This window comes from Mustela lutreola, chromosome 18 (genome assembly GCF_030435805.1).
Source record: "Mustela lutreola isolate mMusLut2 chromosome 18, mMusLut2.pri, whole genome shotgun sequence".
NCBI classification, from domain to species: domain Eukaryota; kingdom Metazoa; phylum Chordata; class Mammalia; order Carnivora; family Mustelidae; genus Mustela; species Mustela lutreola.
Window position 1 is genome coordinate 16,443,733 of NC_081307.1, and position 19,545 is coordinate 16,463,277.

Sequence of the window (19,545 nt, forward strand, 5' to 3'; positions counted from 1 at the left end):
GGATATAGCACTGAACACAGATAGTGAACAACATTTCTCCTGAAAAGAATGAAGTCCAACACGTAGACATGAGGACACGAGAGATAATGTTAGGTGACGTACAGAAAAATGTAGTGAGCTTATAAATGTTAATATTCTGGATATGTTTTTCAAAAGGCGATTTTTTTTTTATTATTAAGGGTATTCTGTACATTCTGTCAGTACAGAGGAGACAAAAGGGACTAAAACTTTTGAAATTGAATGTCATCCACATTTTTAGCTTGGATAGTTGGTAGAAAATTACTGCATGAATCATGTGAAAAGATGGAAAGGCAAAGTGAAAAAAAAACGGAACAAGAAGTGAAAAAAATGGAATAAGAAGATTGAGTCTGTTCCTTGAGTTCAGCAAAAGAGCTGTGTGATATTTGGAGGAGATTTCTAACTTCTTAGCACTCTAGTTTATCTGGTTATAAACTGCAGATACAGTTCCTATTTTACAGGCCGAGCAGACAAATAATATACATGTAAGGCTTATGTGTAAAAAGGAAAACATTCACTCTACAGTTATTGTCCTTAACTCGTATTTCCCCTGTGTTACACCTAACATGCTTTTATAGGCATTATTTCATATGGCCACACAGTATTATAAAATGTTGAAGGATGTGGCCCCGGGATATAAAGTTTCCAATATTAACACCTAAAAATAAGAACCATAATTTAAACCCATAGTATTAAAAGAACAATAACACCTCTTTAAGACTGAGCCAAGTTTACTTCTAAGCACATTTTTTACTGTGAGCTTCTCATTCGCTACACTGTATTCTGAAAGAACAACTTTAATAATCTTTTTGACTGTCAGCGGTTCTTTTATTCATTCATTTGTAGAAGATAGGTGCTGTTATGTTCTTAACTGTTCATTTTTTCTACACATAATTATCTTATTGTGAAAGATTGTGTTTTGCAAGAAGCTAAAGTTCCTTTATCTCACTGCTTACCACAAATTCTAGCAATCAGACAGTGAAATGAGACCCACCTAACATGATTAAAGAGTTAGAAAACATGGCCAAAGTAGAAAGGTTAGCATAATGATACTGGATAATTTTAATCTTTTTTTTTTTTTTTTTTAATCTGGGTTGATTTCATACTGCCAGTAATACTCTCTATCTTCGTTTTTCAGGATTTGAGAAAAAAGAACCTTCACTATTGTATGAGAAATTTAGTTTAGGAACAAAAACTACTTTTTGGCAGCATTTTATATAGAGTCCACATAATTTAGCTGAAAGAACTGGGTATTTCAAGACCTGCATTAATGACCCAGTTCAAGTTAATGACCAAGTTCAGCAACTTGATCTTGGCCATGTTTTCAGATGAGCTTTCCCTTGCTTATCTGTAATGGGAATAAATTGCATGTGCTTCCTGCCTCCACAGTTGTGAAAATCCAAATGAGAAAATGTATGAAAAGCACTTTGTAAACTGTAAGAACTAAACAAATGAAGCTGTTATTGAGCGTGGGAATTGGTGGCAAAAATTCTTATTTTACAAAAAAAATCTTCAGAAGTAGGTCAGAGTCTCATCACGCTGGGTGGTTGGTTATATCCACTCTTCTGCAAAAGCAGCAAGAAAGATTAGGTCAATGCTATGTAAATACTTAGTCATGAAGGGATATTATTCTACTTGCATAAGTAGTTGGGAACATTGAGAATCGTTTGCATTTACTTGACAACAAGATATCCTATTACTAGTGCTTTGATTATCTTGTATAAAAGCCTTATAGGGACAGTTGTCTCTCTCAAATCTTTTTCAACACCTCTCTCTTGCAAGTGTATACTTCCTTCATTGGACCATCCTACACCTTACGAGGCTACAATCATCTTTGTTTCCTCAGATACCTGCCTCATTCCGTGAGACCCTTACTTATCCATGATTGCGAGACAGCTGTGCCTCCCAGCTGCTCTCTACCCCTGTCCTGTTATGGTCATATACCTTGCAGTGATTCCTCCTTCCCTTTCTAAGGCCTTTGTCCATGACAAAGTGGGGTGTCCTGGGACTACCCACATTCTAAAAATTGATTTTCGGTCTAAGAGTATAAGAATGTCCCATCATGACTACTTGGCCACTTGGCCCATGAACTTTACAGGTCACATACTTTTTATTCTTTCAGAAATTCTGTATGTTTTACTGAAAAATATCTTGTTATCTGGTTAAGTATTGCCGGGAAGATCATTCTGTCAGGATATCAACTATCACCTTAACGTGGGCATTTCTTGATTTCTTTCTCCCATATCCATACTACCACTCTCATTATCAACCAAACCTGAAAATTTCCTGTTTTTCCTTTCAGCATCAAAAGCATTGTATTTTGAAATGTTTTATCTACTAAACTGTATTTTATTAAGTAATATTTTTGTTTTTATTAATCAGATATGTCTATTTAAATTCACAATCCATATGGGACAACTGCTACCACAGAGTTGATAAAAAAGTGCAGCGAAGAATTTTGTTTTTTTAATTAGCCTGAGCTGCTTTATAGAGGGCAAATATAAGAATCCTATTTCATTGTTTGGAAGTGCTTATAAAAGTTTTGTTGTAAACTGAATGCTTTGGTCTCCCCCAAATTCACACACTGAAGCTCCAACTCTCAATGTGATGGTATTTGGAGCTGGGGCTTTTGGGGGAGGTAATTAGGGTTTGATTAAGAATGTATCCTTATAAGAAAAAAAAGAGAAAGATTCTTCCTCCTTTCTCCCTCTCTCTGGATATGCACCAAGGAAAGGCCATTTGAGCATACAGTGAGAAGGTGGTCATCTGTAAGCCAGGAAAGAGCTCTCTGCCAAACCCGACCAGGCTGGCACTCTGATCTCCAACTTCCAGCTTCCAGAACTGTGAGAAATTAAAAGTCAGCTACTTAAACCACTGAGTCTCTTTTACACTTTTTATTCTATCATAGCAGCCCAAGCTGACTGAGACAAGCTCATGCAATACCACTGCTACCCATTAAGATTGAGGAATACCAGGTCAGAAACTGCTTCATTGAAACAAGACCTCTGAAGCAACTTTATGTGTTTAATTCTTTGACACTGACCATGGTATGTGCATTAAACTATGTGGCTTTCATTCACCCAAAATTGGCTTGGACCATTCTATTTAATTAAACTGCCAGTCACCATATATAAGTTATTTTATGATCTCAGAGGGAAAGAAAGATACTCTAAATATTTTATTGTTCTTGGAAAGAAATTTTGTTTATGAAAAAGTATCAATAAATGCTCCTTTTTATGAAAACACGTTTTTGAATAAAATTACAGTTGAAACTTATTGAGAGTATATGTACAGTGGGTGTTTGCATGCCCTTCTCCTATCCACTCCCAAAACTTTGAAAGATAAACATTCTTCTATGATGAATGATAAAGCTGAATATCAAAGAGGAAGAGATTTGTCCACAGCCACTGGGCTAGCTGGAGGTACAGCTAAGATTTGCTCCATGGGTTTTCTTGAATCTAAAGTCCCCAAACTTTCCAGTAGATTTCATATCATTTTAAATCACAATGTGAACCCCATTCTGATCAACATTAAATTTTAGTCTCTGCAAGTGAAGCAGATTTTTTTTTTTTTAAGATTTCATTCATTTGACAGACAGAGATTACAAGTAGGCAGAGAGGCAGGTAGAGAGAGAGAGGAGGAGAGGAGGAGGCAGGCTCTGCATGGAGAGAAGAGAACCCGATGTGGGGCTCGATCCCAGGACACTGGGATCATGACCTGAGCTGAAGGCAGAGGCTTTAACCCACCGAGCCACCCAGGTGCCCCGTGAAGCAGATTCTTAAGGAAACTATTTATATTTCATGTCCTAAACTCAGACATATTTTCTAGTGAAACTGAGAACCTGGGTCACAGAAGTGCCCATCCATTCTGGGCACACCTAAAGTGAGTGACAAATCATCCAGGAGAATGTAAGAGTAGGAAGGGTCCTTCTAATTATCCATGAAGGACTGGAACAACTTTGTTTGGAGAGAAGAAAAATGACCCCATACTCTTAACCAGGAGTAAACCTTGATCTTTTCATCTGACTCTTAAATAACATTTCCATTAAGCTTTGGCAGGGGATTTCACTAACCACACCCTTAAGCCACACACATAGACACACAATATGGGGACTCCTGGCTCTGGTACTTTCTACCTGTGTGATCTCAGTCTCAGTTTTCTCATTTATAAGTAGGGACTTAATAATAGTACCTGGTATTTACAGTTATTATGGAGATTATTATGGAGATTCTAGAATACAAATAAACCTCTTAGAAAGTTTCCTGGCACAGTAAATATTAAATATTATAATGGTAATTATCATTTTTAGAATGTGTACTGTGATGTTTTATAATATCTCAGTAGAAAAATATTTTTCTGACTTTAACCTGACTTGGTCTAGATTATACTATTACAATGTTCATTTACCACTTCAGTCTCTCTGTAATCACCACTTCCCCAAAGAATGATCCTTCCTCACTCGAGGTCTCTGACAGAAAAAACTGGAACAAGATTTGAAATCACAGCCAACAAACCCCCATAGACACAGATTAAAAACTTATTGACCCCATCAAGTTAACAAAATAGATACTACTCAAGTTGAAGACAAATGCAAAGGTCAAATTAACATAAAGAAGTATTTGCTAAGGTAAGAAATAAATATCAGCCAAAATAAAAACAACTTTGAAAAATGCAAAACAGAAATTCTGAAGGGAATGAAGTGCTAACATATAAACTAGAAATACGCTTCAAAAATTCCAGAGAGGATGGGAATACAAGATGAGCTTGGCCATAAAGCAAAAACAGGGCTTGTTCTTTGGAGCTGCATTGAGGGAGCTGTGAAAACTTTATCTTACAAGCTTCTCAAAGGCATTGCATTTGGTTGGTCTTTCACATGTATTTGCTGTTACATACCTTTTTCTGAACTACCTCGCTGAGGTATAATAGTAAGGATAGATTTTATCGTCATGACTCTGCCTTTAGTTTTGTTTCCCATTATTGTGCCAACATGTACCGGTCAGTGAAGGATTAACTGTTATAATCATCATATCACTACTTCTAAAGATTTTGATCCAGTTGAGAAATAGCTGGGGAATCTGGCACACTTGAAAACATCAGCTTTATTACTTGTAAACTGAATGAAGAGAACTTGGTTTTGGTCTTCAGGCAGCTGACTCCTCTTTTCAACAAAATACACTCTCCCAGTCCACATGCACAACTGTCCATGTACCTACCATCTCCACATGCTGCCCCCACTTGAGGATCTGACCTAACTGCTCTAATCCTAGATTCCAGGACAACATAGCAGGTGGATCACGGAACCTCAAAGTCAGACTGACTGGGGTATGTCTATCCTGGCTCTGGAGTTTAACCCTCTTATGATCTTATGTAAGTTCTCTAAATTCTCTCAACCTCGGGTTACACTTTTCTAATGTGGAGACAAAAGACTTGCCCCAGATGAGAAACACAAACCTCCAAATCCACTGTGCAAATAAGCTTGTTTATTATATAACTGGGCACAGATTTCTGATGTTAAACTGTTGAGTCACAGGCCAGCCGAACGCTCAGCCTATATCACATTGAGGACTTCTGCTCATTCGTCATGCTGGACCACAGACAATTTTGGGGTCTTACAGTTGTCAAGAGGGTGGAAGGTAAGGAGAAAAGCTGCTCCTGAGTCATCGGTACCCATGTTAGCAATGGAGGTTGCTGTGGGCTCATTCCAACACACCCATCCCAGAGTTTCGACCAATTTCCTGCCACTGTGGGGATGAGGAGACCATTCTGGGACTGCTGCTACTTCTGTCAGCCTGGTTGCTTCACATAGCTGCTTCTTTGTGCAGGCTGAGAGCAGGAGCTCTCCTGATGAGAGGGCCTCAGAAAGCATGTCCCTCCTCCCCTTTGCCCTCAACCAAGGCATCCTTTTCTTTTTTTTCTCATTTGTAAGGGAGAAACAGTCCTTTCTGCTACTTGCAGCTCCAAGTTACCCTTCTTTAATCCATGAATTCTCTTTTGCAATTCTTCTTCTATATCTGGAGACTAATTTCTCCTAAGAATTTAGACTTTGTGACATGTCTTCTCCTGAAACACTGTGGTATCTTCAGGAATGGAGGTGAATGGATGGGTGAAAATGTTGGTGTAGGGGGAAGCAGAGAATAGCTCACACATATACACTACACTAACACTCACACACGCACATCAATATCTGAATATGCTACCCAGACATTGCTCACTTGGAGATAAAATAGGAAATATGCCTTGTCTATAGGGCATTAATAGCATAAGGTGTATTTTATTGGAAATAATGCATATAAGTGATGGATCATTTACACCGAATGTGATGAAAAGCACTAGAGTGAAGAGAACTTCCAATCTGAAAGTGTGTTTATGTACACGTGCATGATTGGTGTCTGAATATACATGTAGAATATTTAAAACAAATTCAATTTATAATGGCTCACTGATACCTATGCACTGTTTGTTATATCCCTAATATTGTGCTAATATGACAATTGGTATGAATTAAATTTAACATTTATAAGATATAAAAATATTCTTTGGCTATTATAAGGAATAAATACTGAATTATTTGTCAGAGCAGCTTTGATTCCAGTCTTCAAAAAACTCTCTCTGAAGACTTGACACTTTTGTCAAAGAGATTCACACATCAAACCAACATGTAAGGGGGAACCTGCACTGACATGGAGTCCAAAATAAGAAAGTCCTTCTGAATGACCCTGAGCTGCCAGTCAAACCTCCTTCAGATGACAGGGTGCTCCACAAGAACTTCAAACAGCTCCTGACAACTCCAAGAATAGAGGGGACATTCACACAGAAAAGGGACAAGGTTTCTAAAAGGTATATATACATACACACACACACATATATATATACACACACATACATACACACACACACACGTATATATATATATATGTTTTCCTAATGTGAATCAACGTCCTATTTAGGAAACCATGGCAAGAGTGAAAACTCATCAATTATTTGTGTTCATTGTTCTTCTCTGTGTTTCTCCCTTTACTAAGATTAAATATATATATTTAATAGAAGACTAGCAAGCGACCCTTACATACCAATTAGAGGTAAAAGGAAATAACAATCCAGCATCTACAGAAAGAATCACCAAGGAATATTTGGCCAATACAAGTTTAAAGAAGAAAACAAACACTAGCTGACAATCTAGAAACAAGCCATTTTTCTCTAAAGATATAGCTGAGGGGGAAACAAATGAAGACTCCCTACCTAGCAGATTTCATGGAAATAGAGGCATATGGAGGTCACACAAAAAGTGTTACAGTATGGCAAGTAAGTTGTTCACAAAAATCAAAGTGAAGTTTCATGTTTATAAACTCCAGCCATACTATTTAAATTCTTTTGTGTTACTGGATTCTATAGTGGGTTTTATTATTATTATTATGTTTAATGGTTTAAGGCTGTGACTTGGGGGTTTAGTCATCTTATTACATAGATCTTCTCTTCTTAGATACTTTGTGAATAAATATTCTCTCACATATTTTCTGTGTTATATTTCAGAAATTTTGAAGGCAGATAGCCAATGTTGCTCACCTCTTTCTCAAATGTTGAATCAAAATCCATGCCCAGTTGGGGCTGCTAGTAGCTTTCAGACTTGATACTTGTTCAAGAACCTCCAAGGGGAGAGCCAGAGATGTTAGTGGCGAGTCCCTTTAGACACATGCATCTCTTATATAATCCAGGCCTTGCTTGCAACCAGATGTGGAAAGGGAAAAATTGCAAAAATTCAAAAAGCATTATAATCATAATGCTCAAGGGCATTTTATCCCCATCCAGGGGACAGAGGCTCACTCCCTCCTCACCATAAAAACACCTGCAGACGATTTCCTGGTGTAGATTTACCAGAGCTCCATTTCTAACCCTTAGGGTAGAGAATAAGGTACTTTGTTACAAACCTTAAGTGCAGTGTCAACATGCTAAGACCATGTCCCTGAGCTCTTGTTCCCTACAGCATGGAAGAAAATGACCCTTTAATGTGTACTCAGTCGAAAAAATATTTGTATTAAGATATTTCTCTGAGACTTCTGTGCTGGGAATTAAAGCTATATCTATACACATAAAATAAACAAACTGCCCTATGGCTGATCTGCTCATTTCAACTGTCTTAATGATCAATGTGATTGTTGCACAATCGATTCAACTGCAGCAATCAGTATTATTCACAAACTCCAGGAAATCTAGTGCAAATGAAATGGCTGGGATGCTGGAAAGTGTTCTCACTTACCAGGTATTTGTTTTTTTTTTAATTTTTTATTTTTTATAAACATATATTTTTATCCCCAGGGGTACAGGTCTGTGAATCGTCAGGTTTACACACTTCACAGCACTCACCAAAGCACATACCCACCCCAATGTCCATAATCCCACCCTCTTCTCCCAACCCCCCTCCCCCCAGCAACCCTCAGTTTGTTTTGTGAGATTAAGAGTCACTTATGGTTTGTCTCCCTCCCAATCCCATCTTGTTTCATTGATTCTTCTCCTACCTACTTAAGCCCCCATGTTGCATCACCACTTCCTCATATCAGGGAGATCATATGATAGTTGTCTTTCTCTGCTTGACTTATTTCGCTAAGCATGATATGCTCTAGTTCCATCCATGCTGTCGCAAATGGCAAGATTTCATTTCTTTTGATGGCTGCATCAAAAGGAACTTTGACATACTAAAAATCACCAAATTTTCCTTATTGTTTTTGTACAGTTTGTAATCTGATCTTTTTTCCATCTGAATTTTGGGTCTTTACATAATTGTAAATTCAAGATAATCTCTTTGAAATGTAATCACTAAAAATTTCTCTGAAATATTCTCAATAATTTATTATGATTTTTATCATGTTACATACATATGTGATTAAGGAAATTTGACATACTAAAAATCATCGAATTCTATTTTTTTTTTTACAACTTACAATTTAATCATTTTTGAGACAAAAGAGTCAAAGTTTTGACTCAAGTTTTGAGTCAATTATTGGGCCTCTATATGATTTGAAGTTCAAGATAACCTCCTCTTCAAAATCTAATCACTGATAAATTCTCTAAAATATTATCAGTGGTTTATTATGACCCCTACCATGTGAAGTACGTATGTAAAACTCAGAGGAAGAATTCCATCCTAATTCCCAAGGGAGTGTAAGCTAAATGTCTAAAAACACATTTTTGGTTCACAGAAACTTAAAGTCCAGTATCTTGGTGGAGGGTGGGGATCTCTTTGGAGAATTTTCTGTAGTATATATCACATGCAAACATGTCAAATTTGGCAGATTTCTCTAGGTACTTTTCCAATAATAGAGACAGACAGCAACCTGAAAGGATTCAAAAATTCTTATATCTAGGTTTTTCAAAGATTGTCGTGTAAGAAACTTTGATTTTGTTCTATATGGTGAATATCAAAGAAATTAATTCTGATAGAAGTCAGTTTGTTTGGTAAAAGTATACTGCAAACAAAAGGCCTCCAACAAAAGCATGTAGTACAGGGATCTTAACCGGCTTCACAGTGAAGTTTTAACAATATCAAATCTCTCAAAGTCAAATGAATTCCAGGTGTACTGCTGTGATACTGAATGCAAAAGAGAAAATAAATATATGTAGGTCTTCAGAAAAAATTGTTTACTAATTATGGTATATATATAATTGGGGCTCTTCTGCTGGACACACACGGCTATCGTCTAAGGAAAGTTGGATTTCTCTATTAAAATACAGGAGAGGCACAGTATACTAAGTTCACAGAATATCTGTATTGCCAATTCATTTCTACCAAAAATGAACTATATTCCTTGTGGGATACAAGGAATGCATTCCTTTAAGATAGCAGTTGTCAAACTTTTTGGTCTCAGGATCCATTATACTTTCTGAAAACTACTGAGGAACTCTAAGGAGCTTTTGTATATGTGGGCTATATTGTCTGATATTTACTCAATTAAAAATTAAAACTTGGGTTTTCTTTTTTTTTATTTTTTAAAAAGATTTTATTTATTTATTTATTTATTTATTTGGGGGGATGGTAGTAGGCACAAGCAGGAAGAGAGGCAGAAGGAGAGAGCAGATTCCCAGCTGACCAGGGAGTCGGGATTCGATCCCAAGACCTGAGCTGAAGGCAGACTCTTAACCAGCTGAGCCACCCAGATACCCCAAAACTAAGGTGTTAAAACAGAAGAATACCTAAGCACACATCCCATTACCTGTCAGAGTGATGACATAATCACTTAGGCAAACTTTGGAAACTTCACTGACCAAGTGTGGGAGAAGGGAAATGGCAATCAAATGTCTCACTAAGAGTGTGACCTCAAGGGGCACATGGGTGGCTCATTTGTTTAAGAGTCTGACTTTGATTCAGGTCATGATCCTGGAGTCCCTAGGTAAGGATCAAGCCTTACCTAGGACTTCCTGCTCGGTGGGGAGACTGCTTCTCCTTCTGCCCCTAGACCCACACATGGCCTCTCTCTCTCTCTCATAAATAAATAATCTTTAAAAAATAGGTTGACCTCAAGAACTCCCTGAAAAGATCTTGGGGACCCCCAGGTTTTCACGGACCATACTCATTATGAGAAATACTGTTCTAAGTTCTCTTTCTCTCACTTGTCAAAGAAAAATCAAAAATCATCATTATCACAAAGATTTGCTTAGAGGGTCAAAATAAAATGATGTCACATAAAGTGAAAGAGTTTCATTAATTTTGTGTTACATAAATACAAGCTTCTACAAGCTTTAGATTTATTAGTTGAAAAAATGGATAAACAATACTTGCCTTTCAGGGTTGTGAAAATTAGTATTGATGTCTGTCTAACTCAAAGTAGAAATTAAAAAATTGTAAGACTTGCCTGGTTTATTCAGTTTATTTCTAAGTTTTCATTAATTATGAAGCAAAGTTTTGAAAAATATATAATTATTGGGAAAAATTTTTTCTTCCCATACCATAATGATAATATACACAGGAAATGTATAAGTAACCATCACCAGATTATTGTTGTTGCTAGCCAAAATGTTCTGAATGTTCTGTGCTAAATACTGAAAGAAATATGAAGAAGAGTCTTCAGGTTCAATCCTGAAAAGAAATGAAGTTTATTGGACATAATTAAACATGAATATAATGTTCATACAAAGTGTAGTAGGCTGTAAATACCTGAGATGATCAACAAAGGTTTCCTGGAGATTATACCATTTGTGGTGGACTGAAGAAAGAGATATGTGGACAGATGACACTGGCTAAAGGTGAGCAATGGACCTTACAGTAGGAGGGAATCACCTGAGCTGGAATGCTATGAATAGGTCAGGGTTGCAGGCATTCCTTGCTCCTCACAAATCCTAGATGAGCTGATAGCAATAGGATTGGATTAGAGGTTTGTGTTAGCAGCAGTTAAGTTTCCTCAATCCCATAAAGTTTAAGAGATTGCTTCTCTTCACCCCCAGAGGATATAGGTTTTCTTTCTGGAGATGCTTGGTCAGAGAAGCTCTGTGTGGGTACAAGCTACAAGGTGCTACTCTGAAAATAGAGGGATTCAATTCATGACTTCATTCTGAAGACTGACAGCCCCACCCCACACCTACACCCTAACCCTGGCATCCTAGACAGTATCAGTGATGCAAAATAATGGCTCTAAAGAAATGAATTATGGATACTGAATTTGAATATCTATCCAAAAAAAATGACTGATTCTCTAACTAACCTATGGGAAGACCCATCAGTCAAGAAGCCCACCCAGCTACACAGAGCATTTGAAAGGTTTTTAGCATCTTGCTCTTAAATTTGATTAGTGATCTGAAAAACAATGATTACTAGACATCTGAGAATAGCCTCTACTATGTAAGATGAAAAGCACAGCTCCTTATACTTTGATATCTACATAGGTAGCAATATGCCATGCGATGGATGGATGGATGGATGGTTCATGGATAAATAAATAGACAGATGGTCATAGAATTCTGGAATCAGACTGCTTCAGCTGAAACACTGGTTTTGCTCTTTGCTGAGTGATCCTCAGCAAGTCCTCAGATCTTTAAATTCTAATTTTCCTCATCTGTGAAATGGGGATAACAACAATTTCCATCTAATAAAGGTGATAATTACATGAAATTAAGTGTTTTGGGAGCACGCAATATATATTTTCATTACAGCTGACTGAAACATGGTAGGATATGCTTGAGAATCAGAATTTTTCAGGTTGGTTGAATTACTGCAAACATAAAGTAGAAAAAGAATATGGAGCCAGCTGGTCAGATATGTTGACTCGTACACACCACCATAGTGTTAGGATAACATGAGAGCTCTTTATGGCAAAAAATGTTTACTCTTGCCACCCAGCAAAGTTTCTAAGGGTCATTTTCTCACATCCTTTGCCTGGAACAAGAATCGCCCCTTGACTCTTGAATGCACAGTGTTTGAAAAGACCATAATGGCCTCATATGTCGCTCTAAGTACATTTGGTTGTTCATTTTACGTTGTGAACACTCAATAAATGTAAAATTAATATGTGATTAATTACCAACAGTGAAAAGCCTCCTCTCCCCCTTGCACAAATAGAAATTCATAGCTCTTTCAATCTACTCACGGTCCCTTTCCAAGCCTCAGAAGGTTGGATATTGTGGCAATTAATTGTTTAAACATATTATGAAGGATTATGATGAGAGGCAAACAAAGTGCAATAAACACTTGGTAACCAATTTATTTTAATAGCAGTTTCTCTGCCAAGCCAGCAGATTTTTCTAGGACATCACTCCCTTCTATATTCAGCTAAGAAAGATCAGGGGAATTTCCTTTAAATGGATCTACTCATCATTCCCTATGAAGTCATGAAAAGTCCACTACTAGACCATTTATATGGCCTGGCTAGAAGAAAAGTTAAGCTTCGTCAACTCTTTGGAACATCAAGGAACTAGTTTCCTATAACAATGTAATTGGGCATTTCATTAAAAATATCAGCAAAGGACAAAGAAAGCAGGAACTGACACCAAGGAAGATTAGATAACACTGCCTAATAGGAGAGCTTTTATTCACGAATGATTGAAGGCTTTAGATACGTGTCTCTTTCCTTAGCAGAATGTCATCCTTGAACAAAAATAGTAGCAGGAGCAAGTATAGCATTCGGTTAAATCAATCTCAAATTCTTCCTCAAAAAGATGTCATCACAAGTTGATTTTCCACGAATAGCTTAAGTCTTTGCAGATACTTAGGCTCCTGGGTCTCAGGCTTTCCTGCCCCAGTACATTTATTTCTCCCCAGAGAGCTTTCAAAGGGGAGGGGAGCTGACATAGATTTAGAGCAAACGATGCTTAATGGATAATTAGTTACCAAGACTATAGGCCTAAAAATGCATTTTATTCAATTTCATTCAGAAAATTGTATGGAAAAGCAACTAATGAAAGATTTCTGCCTTGGGTGGGCTAATGCAATATGTATGTGTATATGCCAATATGTGTGCGCCTGCCTGTGGAGAGTTTCCAAGTCTTCAAACACTGATTTTCTATAATTGTGTACATTTCTCTCCTGACCAAAAATTTAATAATACATGTGCACAGATAATTGGAAAACTTGGCGAGCATCTGTCCTATACAAAATTCTCTATACCCATACAGAGAGACCGGACAAATATTGTCTTGCTAAGAATCAGATTAGAACTGAACACCAGTAAGTTATTATAAAGGAATAGTCTTGATTTCACTGTATGAGCTTTATTGAAAATGTTGTACTCTACAAAAATTATAAATTGCATGGAATAAGAAAGTCTATTTCAAGAAAGTTCCTCTTTTCCCTAGCCCCAATAATCTCTGCGTGCTCAAAACACTCAAAAACAATAACATGTTAATTAAAAAATTGAAATAACAACAAAATAGACCCCAGTAGGTTAAGTATGAGGTAGTGAGATGTAAAATTTGTAGCAACTATAGTTGCAAACTTTGTTTCTTCCATAGCTGGGCCTCAGTTTATTAACATCTTGTTCTATTTGCCTGCCCCTGGTTGTTGATAATTTTTAACATTTAGAATAGTAATCTGTTTTAATATCATATGTTTATCTTTCTTCATAATGATTTTTTGAAAATGTGAAAAACAGAAGGTGGTTCCCTGAAATTTATGATTGTTGAAATTTGACAGAAACAATGGACCAAACTTTGCAATCAGGCTTCGGGGAGCCCTGGATTCTAAGCAAAGCCTTCATCCTTGTTAATTAGCCGCCCAATGCTGACAGGACTTCTATGCAGAATGAATGGCTTGTTTTAAAACAGAGCTGCACGGGTGCATGCACACACATGCACACACACACACACACACACACACACACACACAATATTTTTTATGCAGCTCACTGTTTTAGAAAGTCTAGAATTTTCCAAGACAGTTCTGATTTCAAATATCTTATCCATTGTTAGATTATATCTGACCATGTATCCAAACATGGCTACTCTATAATTTGTGTGTTTTTATTACTGAGATAGAGCCTGCTGTACACCTGAATCCAATAGTCACAGATTGATAAATTGCTTGAAAATCTTTGATAATATTTCTAAACAAATATAATGAATAGTAATGACTTAAAGGTCAAAAACTCTTAGCCACTTTTGTATTTTCTAACATTCCTCTGCAAGTCAATATTAAACAATGACTAAATATACATAGCATGTTTTAGAAGATGATTTCAAAATAAGGAGCATTTGGGGTTTGCAGAAAATCATCACATGTCACATTCTTTTTAAAAAATGCTTGAATGCAAATATGAGTTGACCTATACTTGATGATCCATTTTGATTTCATTATCCAATGTCTTCACATGGAAGACACTGACAGTCCAACAATTCATTTTCTGTTCTCTTTTCCGATTTCTTTTATTTTTAATTTGGAGAAAGAAAATGGCATTTTATTTCCTGCTTTCTATGGACTCAAAAGTCATAAAATTGTAGAGGAGAAAAATTGTCAATTTTTTAAAGGTTAAATGCCTGGAAATTAGAGTGTCTGAAAGGGCAGACTCTGAATGGATTCAGTGCTGAAAAGTAGAGGGTACTGAAGAGCAAACTCAAAGATGAGTATTGAACAAAAAGATTGGGCAAAGGTAAGTATGTAAAGACAGATTCAGTGACACCCTTCCAGGGGTTTCTTTTGGCATTACAGTTGCACTGAGCTGCACAGAGTATGCACACCTATTTGACCACACAATAGAGAAATGCAATCATGATTTGAAGTGGACCATTAACTCTAAAAGGAAAATCTTCAGTAAGGTAAAACGTCCCTTTCCTTCTGCCCCAAATCTTTCCTTTTGAAGTACAGAAAGGGAGCTCTGTAGGGGAAAAGAAAATCTCACGACATCAGGCAGAAAACAAGCTACTAATTGCTGAGGGAAGCAGAGTTAGTGCACTGTTTGAATTTCCCAGAGAACTATCTAGAACAAGCTCTGCAGATAGATTTCAATGTAGGAAACATGATTTTCTGGCAGAGAAGGTGGATATTTTCTGTTCTTGTCATTCCTGAAAACAGTAGGGAGCACAGGGAAGAAGAAAAGATTACTCCTTGTGGCACTTATCAAGCATGAAGTTTCCCTCTTTCCCCATGAAAATACAGGCTCGGGAAGATTTCTCTAAAGCAGATTTCTACCTCCAGCTACCTCTGTAAGACACAGTCATTGGGATGCTTAGGAACGTAGTCTCTCCTGGCAATATTTGCACATTTGTTTGGGTCCACCTGTACTCTGCAGTTGGTCCTGCTCCTTTTCCCTTATCAGTACTGAAATCACCCTTTGTGAGTATTTTAAAACTATCAAAAAAAACAGTGATTTTTCCCAAGAGTTAAAGACACTGGAAGCCACTAAAGTATAATTTGGTGCAAAGCTGTCACCCAATGAATCTTTAAGCAAATTCATGCAAAAAATGTATAAATACCCATTTAATGAGCCAGATGTTTCTGGTATCTAAACTATTCCTTGGGAATAAAAGGAATCTTTAGGACACATTGAATTCCTTCTGCATATTCCAAAGCACCTACCTTATTCCCTAGGAATAACAGAAATATTCATTTAATCTAAATTAATTAACACTGACAAGTTGGGGAAGAAGTCTTCCAAAGGTGTTTATCAGCATCATCAACAGAAACGAGATTTAGAAAATCTGCTCTGTGTGGGAAATCATGCTCCATAGCACCCTGGAGAAAATAAAATAACATACGACACAGTGCCTGGCTTCAAGAAACTTGTTATCTAGGTGAAGATACAATAAACATCTAAAAAGATAAATAACAACAAAGAAAAAACTACAAATTACATGTATAATAGAGGTACTATAATATTGAGATTTAAAATAATAAATCTATTTTTGATCTGTGTCCCCATTTCTAGCACAGAGCTCCTAGGACCATTGGGATTTCTTAAGTGATGAGAGGTAAAACGTATCTTTTGTTTTGTTAATAAGGTGACTTTTAAAAAGCACCTAAAGATAGGGGTTGGTTGCTAGGAGAAACTACCAGGTGATTAGAAGGTTGGAATTTACTTTCAGTCTCATTCCATGATTTCCAGAGAGGAAAGGAAGTGTTGAATCAATTGTCAGTAGCAATGATTTAACCAATCATCCCCATGTAATGAAGCCTTTCTATAAAAACCTAAAAGGAGGGGCCTTGGATGGCTCAGTCGGTTACGCGGTTGCATTCAGCTCAGATCATGATCTTGGAGTCATGGGATGGAGCCCCACATTGGGCTAACTGCTCAGTGGGGAGTCTGCTTCTCCCTCTACCCCTCACCCTGCTCATGCTCTCTTTGACTCTCTCTCTCTCTAATAAATAAAAATCTTAAAACAAACAAACAAACCAAAAACCAAAAACAGACAGACCTAAAAGGATGGGCTCAGAGAACTTCCAGGGTGGGGAACCTGAACGTGCTACCATGCCCCAAACTCCATGAAGACAAGCTCTTTTGTTCCAGCCTCATCCTGTGTATCTCTTCATCCGGCTATCGTTTCACACTCTTTAATGTCTTTTGTCATAAAGCAGTCATCTAGTGAGTAAACTAGTTTCTTGAGTTCTGTGAGCCATTCTAGCAAATTAACCAAACCCAAGGAGAAGGTCCTAAGAACCTCTGATTTATAGCCAATGGGTCAGAAGCACAGATTACAACCTAGACGTCTGACTGGCATCTGAAGTGGGAGCAAGCTTGTGGAACTGAGCTCTTAACTTAGCAAATCTGGTACTATTTCTGGATAGACAGTGTCAGAATTTAGTTGAATTGCAGGCCCCCCAGATGGTGTTACAGAATTGCTCGGTGATGCGGGCAAAACCCCTACACACTGAAACTGGGTACAAAATTTCAAGTACAGAGAAGTAACTTAAGAAATAAGAATAGGATACATTACCTCGATTGGAAAGGATCTTAAAAATCTTCTATCTGAATAACTTACTAATACTTGAATCCACTTTAAAGAGAAGAGTTCACATTCACTAAATGTGTGTTATCGCACCAGGCACTGTGCAAAGTACTTTGAACATATACAATGAAAAGATTATATTCATTATTCACATAAGTTCACGAGGTGAGTTTTTTTTTCAAATTGAGGAAATTAAAACTCAGAAAAATTAAATAACTTGTCCAAGATCCCACTGTTGGCAAGGCACAGAACAGTGATCCAAACTCAGGTCTGTCTTGTCTACTGCCTATGCCCTCCATTGAGGGTAACAGACTTGCCATGCAAGAATGGTAACAGTCTTGAATCCCTTCTCCAGTTATGAAGACTCAACACCTTCCCAGCAGATTGTTCTATTACTGGTTGCTGGGGACCCTAGTAAACCCATTCACAGAGGTGAATGTTTGAGAAAGAAGAAAATCAAGAAGTTCATGAGAAAGATATTAATCAAATTTAGAAGACTGAATTCCTAACCACACATGTGGTCTGTGACACACAGGTTTGTACTCCAGCTGCAAAGGCTTTAGAAGGAATTCAACTTTGAACATTCAGAGTCAGCCCTGGGTTGCTAAGAACTGTTGATTAAGAATATTGGTTTCTAGGTCTTTTCTGGTTCCATATAAATTTTAGGATTATTTGTTCCATTTCTTTGAAAAAAATGGATGGTATTTTTTTTAATTTTTTATTTTCTATAAACATATATTTTTATACACAGGGGCACAGGTCTGTGAATCGCCAGGTTAACACACTTCACAGCACTCACCATAGCACATACCCTCCCCAATGACCATAACCCCACCCCCCTTCTCCTAACCCCCCTCCCCCCAGCAACCCTCAGTTTGTTTTATGAGATTAAGAGTCACTTATGGTTTGTCTCCCTCCCAATCCCATCTTGTTTCATTTATTCTGAAATGGTCCAGTTTCATTTTTCTGCATGTGGATGTCCAATCTTCCCAACACCATTTATCGGAGAGGCTGTCTTTTTTCCATTGGACATTCTTTCCTGCTTCGTTGAAGATTAGTTGACCATAGAGTTGAGGGTCTATTTCTGGGCTCTCTATTCTGTTCCATTGATCTATGTGTCTGTTTTAGTGCCAGTACCGTGCTGTCTTGATGATGACAGCTTTGTAAAGCTTTGTAATAGAGCATGAAAAAGTGCTCCACATCACTCGGCATCAGGGAAATACAAATCAAAACCACAATGAGATATCACCTCACACCAATCAGAATGGCTAAAATTAACAAGTCAGGAAATGACAGATGCTGGTGAGGATGCGGAGAAAGGGGAACCCTCCTACACTGTAGGTGGGAATGCAAGCTGGTGCAACCACTCTGGAAAATAGCATGGAGGTTCCTCAAAATGTTGAAATTAAAACTACCCTATGACTCAGCAATTGCACTACTGGGTTTTTACCCTAAAGATACAAATGTAGTGATCCGAAAGGGCACGTGCATCCGAATGTTTATAGCAGCAATGTCTACAATAGCCAAACTATGGAAAGAACCTAGATGTCCATCAACAGATGAATGGATAAAGAAGATGTGGTATATATACATAATGGAATACTACGCAGCCATCAAAAGAAATGAAACCTTGCCATTTGTGACAACGTGGATGGAACTAGAGGGTATCATGCTTAGCAAAATAAGTCAATCGGAGAAAGACAACTATCATATGATCTCCCTGATATGAGGAAGTGGAGATGCAACATGAGGGTTTAAGGGAGTAGGAGAAGAATAAATGAAACAAGATGGGATTGGGAGGGAGACAAAACATAAGTGACTCTTAATCTCATAAAACAAACTGAGGGTTGCTGGGGGGAGAGGGTTTGGGAAAGGGGGGTGGGGTTATGGACATAGGGGAGGGTATGTGCTTTGGTGAGTGCTGTGAAGTGTGTTAACCTGGCGATTCACAGACCTGTGCCCCTGGGGATAAAAATATATGTTTATAAAAAAATTTAAAAAAATTTAAAAAAAAAAGAATACTGGTTTCTTTGGGGTTTTTTGGTTTTCTTTACGATCTTATTTATTTATTTATTTATTTATTTATCTGATAGAGAGAGAGAGTACAAGCAGGGAGAGAAGCAGAGAGAGGGAGAAGCAGGCTCCCCACTGAGCAGGAAGCCGGATGTG

General features: G+C 37.5%; 1 long non-coding RNA gene across 1 annotated transcript in view; it reads right to left on the minus strand.

Annotated features, from left to right (window-relative positions):
• Nucleotides 1–19,545, minus strand: part of LOC131820381 (uncharacterized) — a 242,762-nt gene that overhangs the window by 199,576 nt on the left and 23,641 nt on the right. The gene's annotated exons all lie outside the window — the stretch shown is intronic.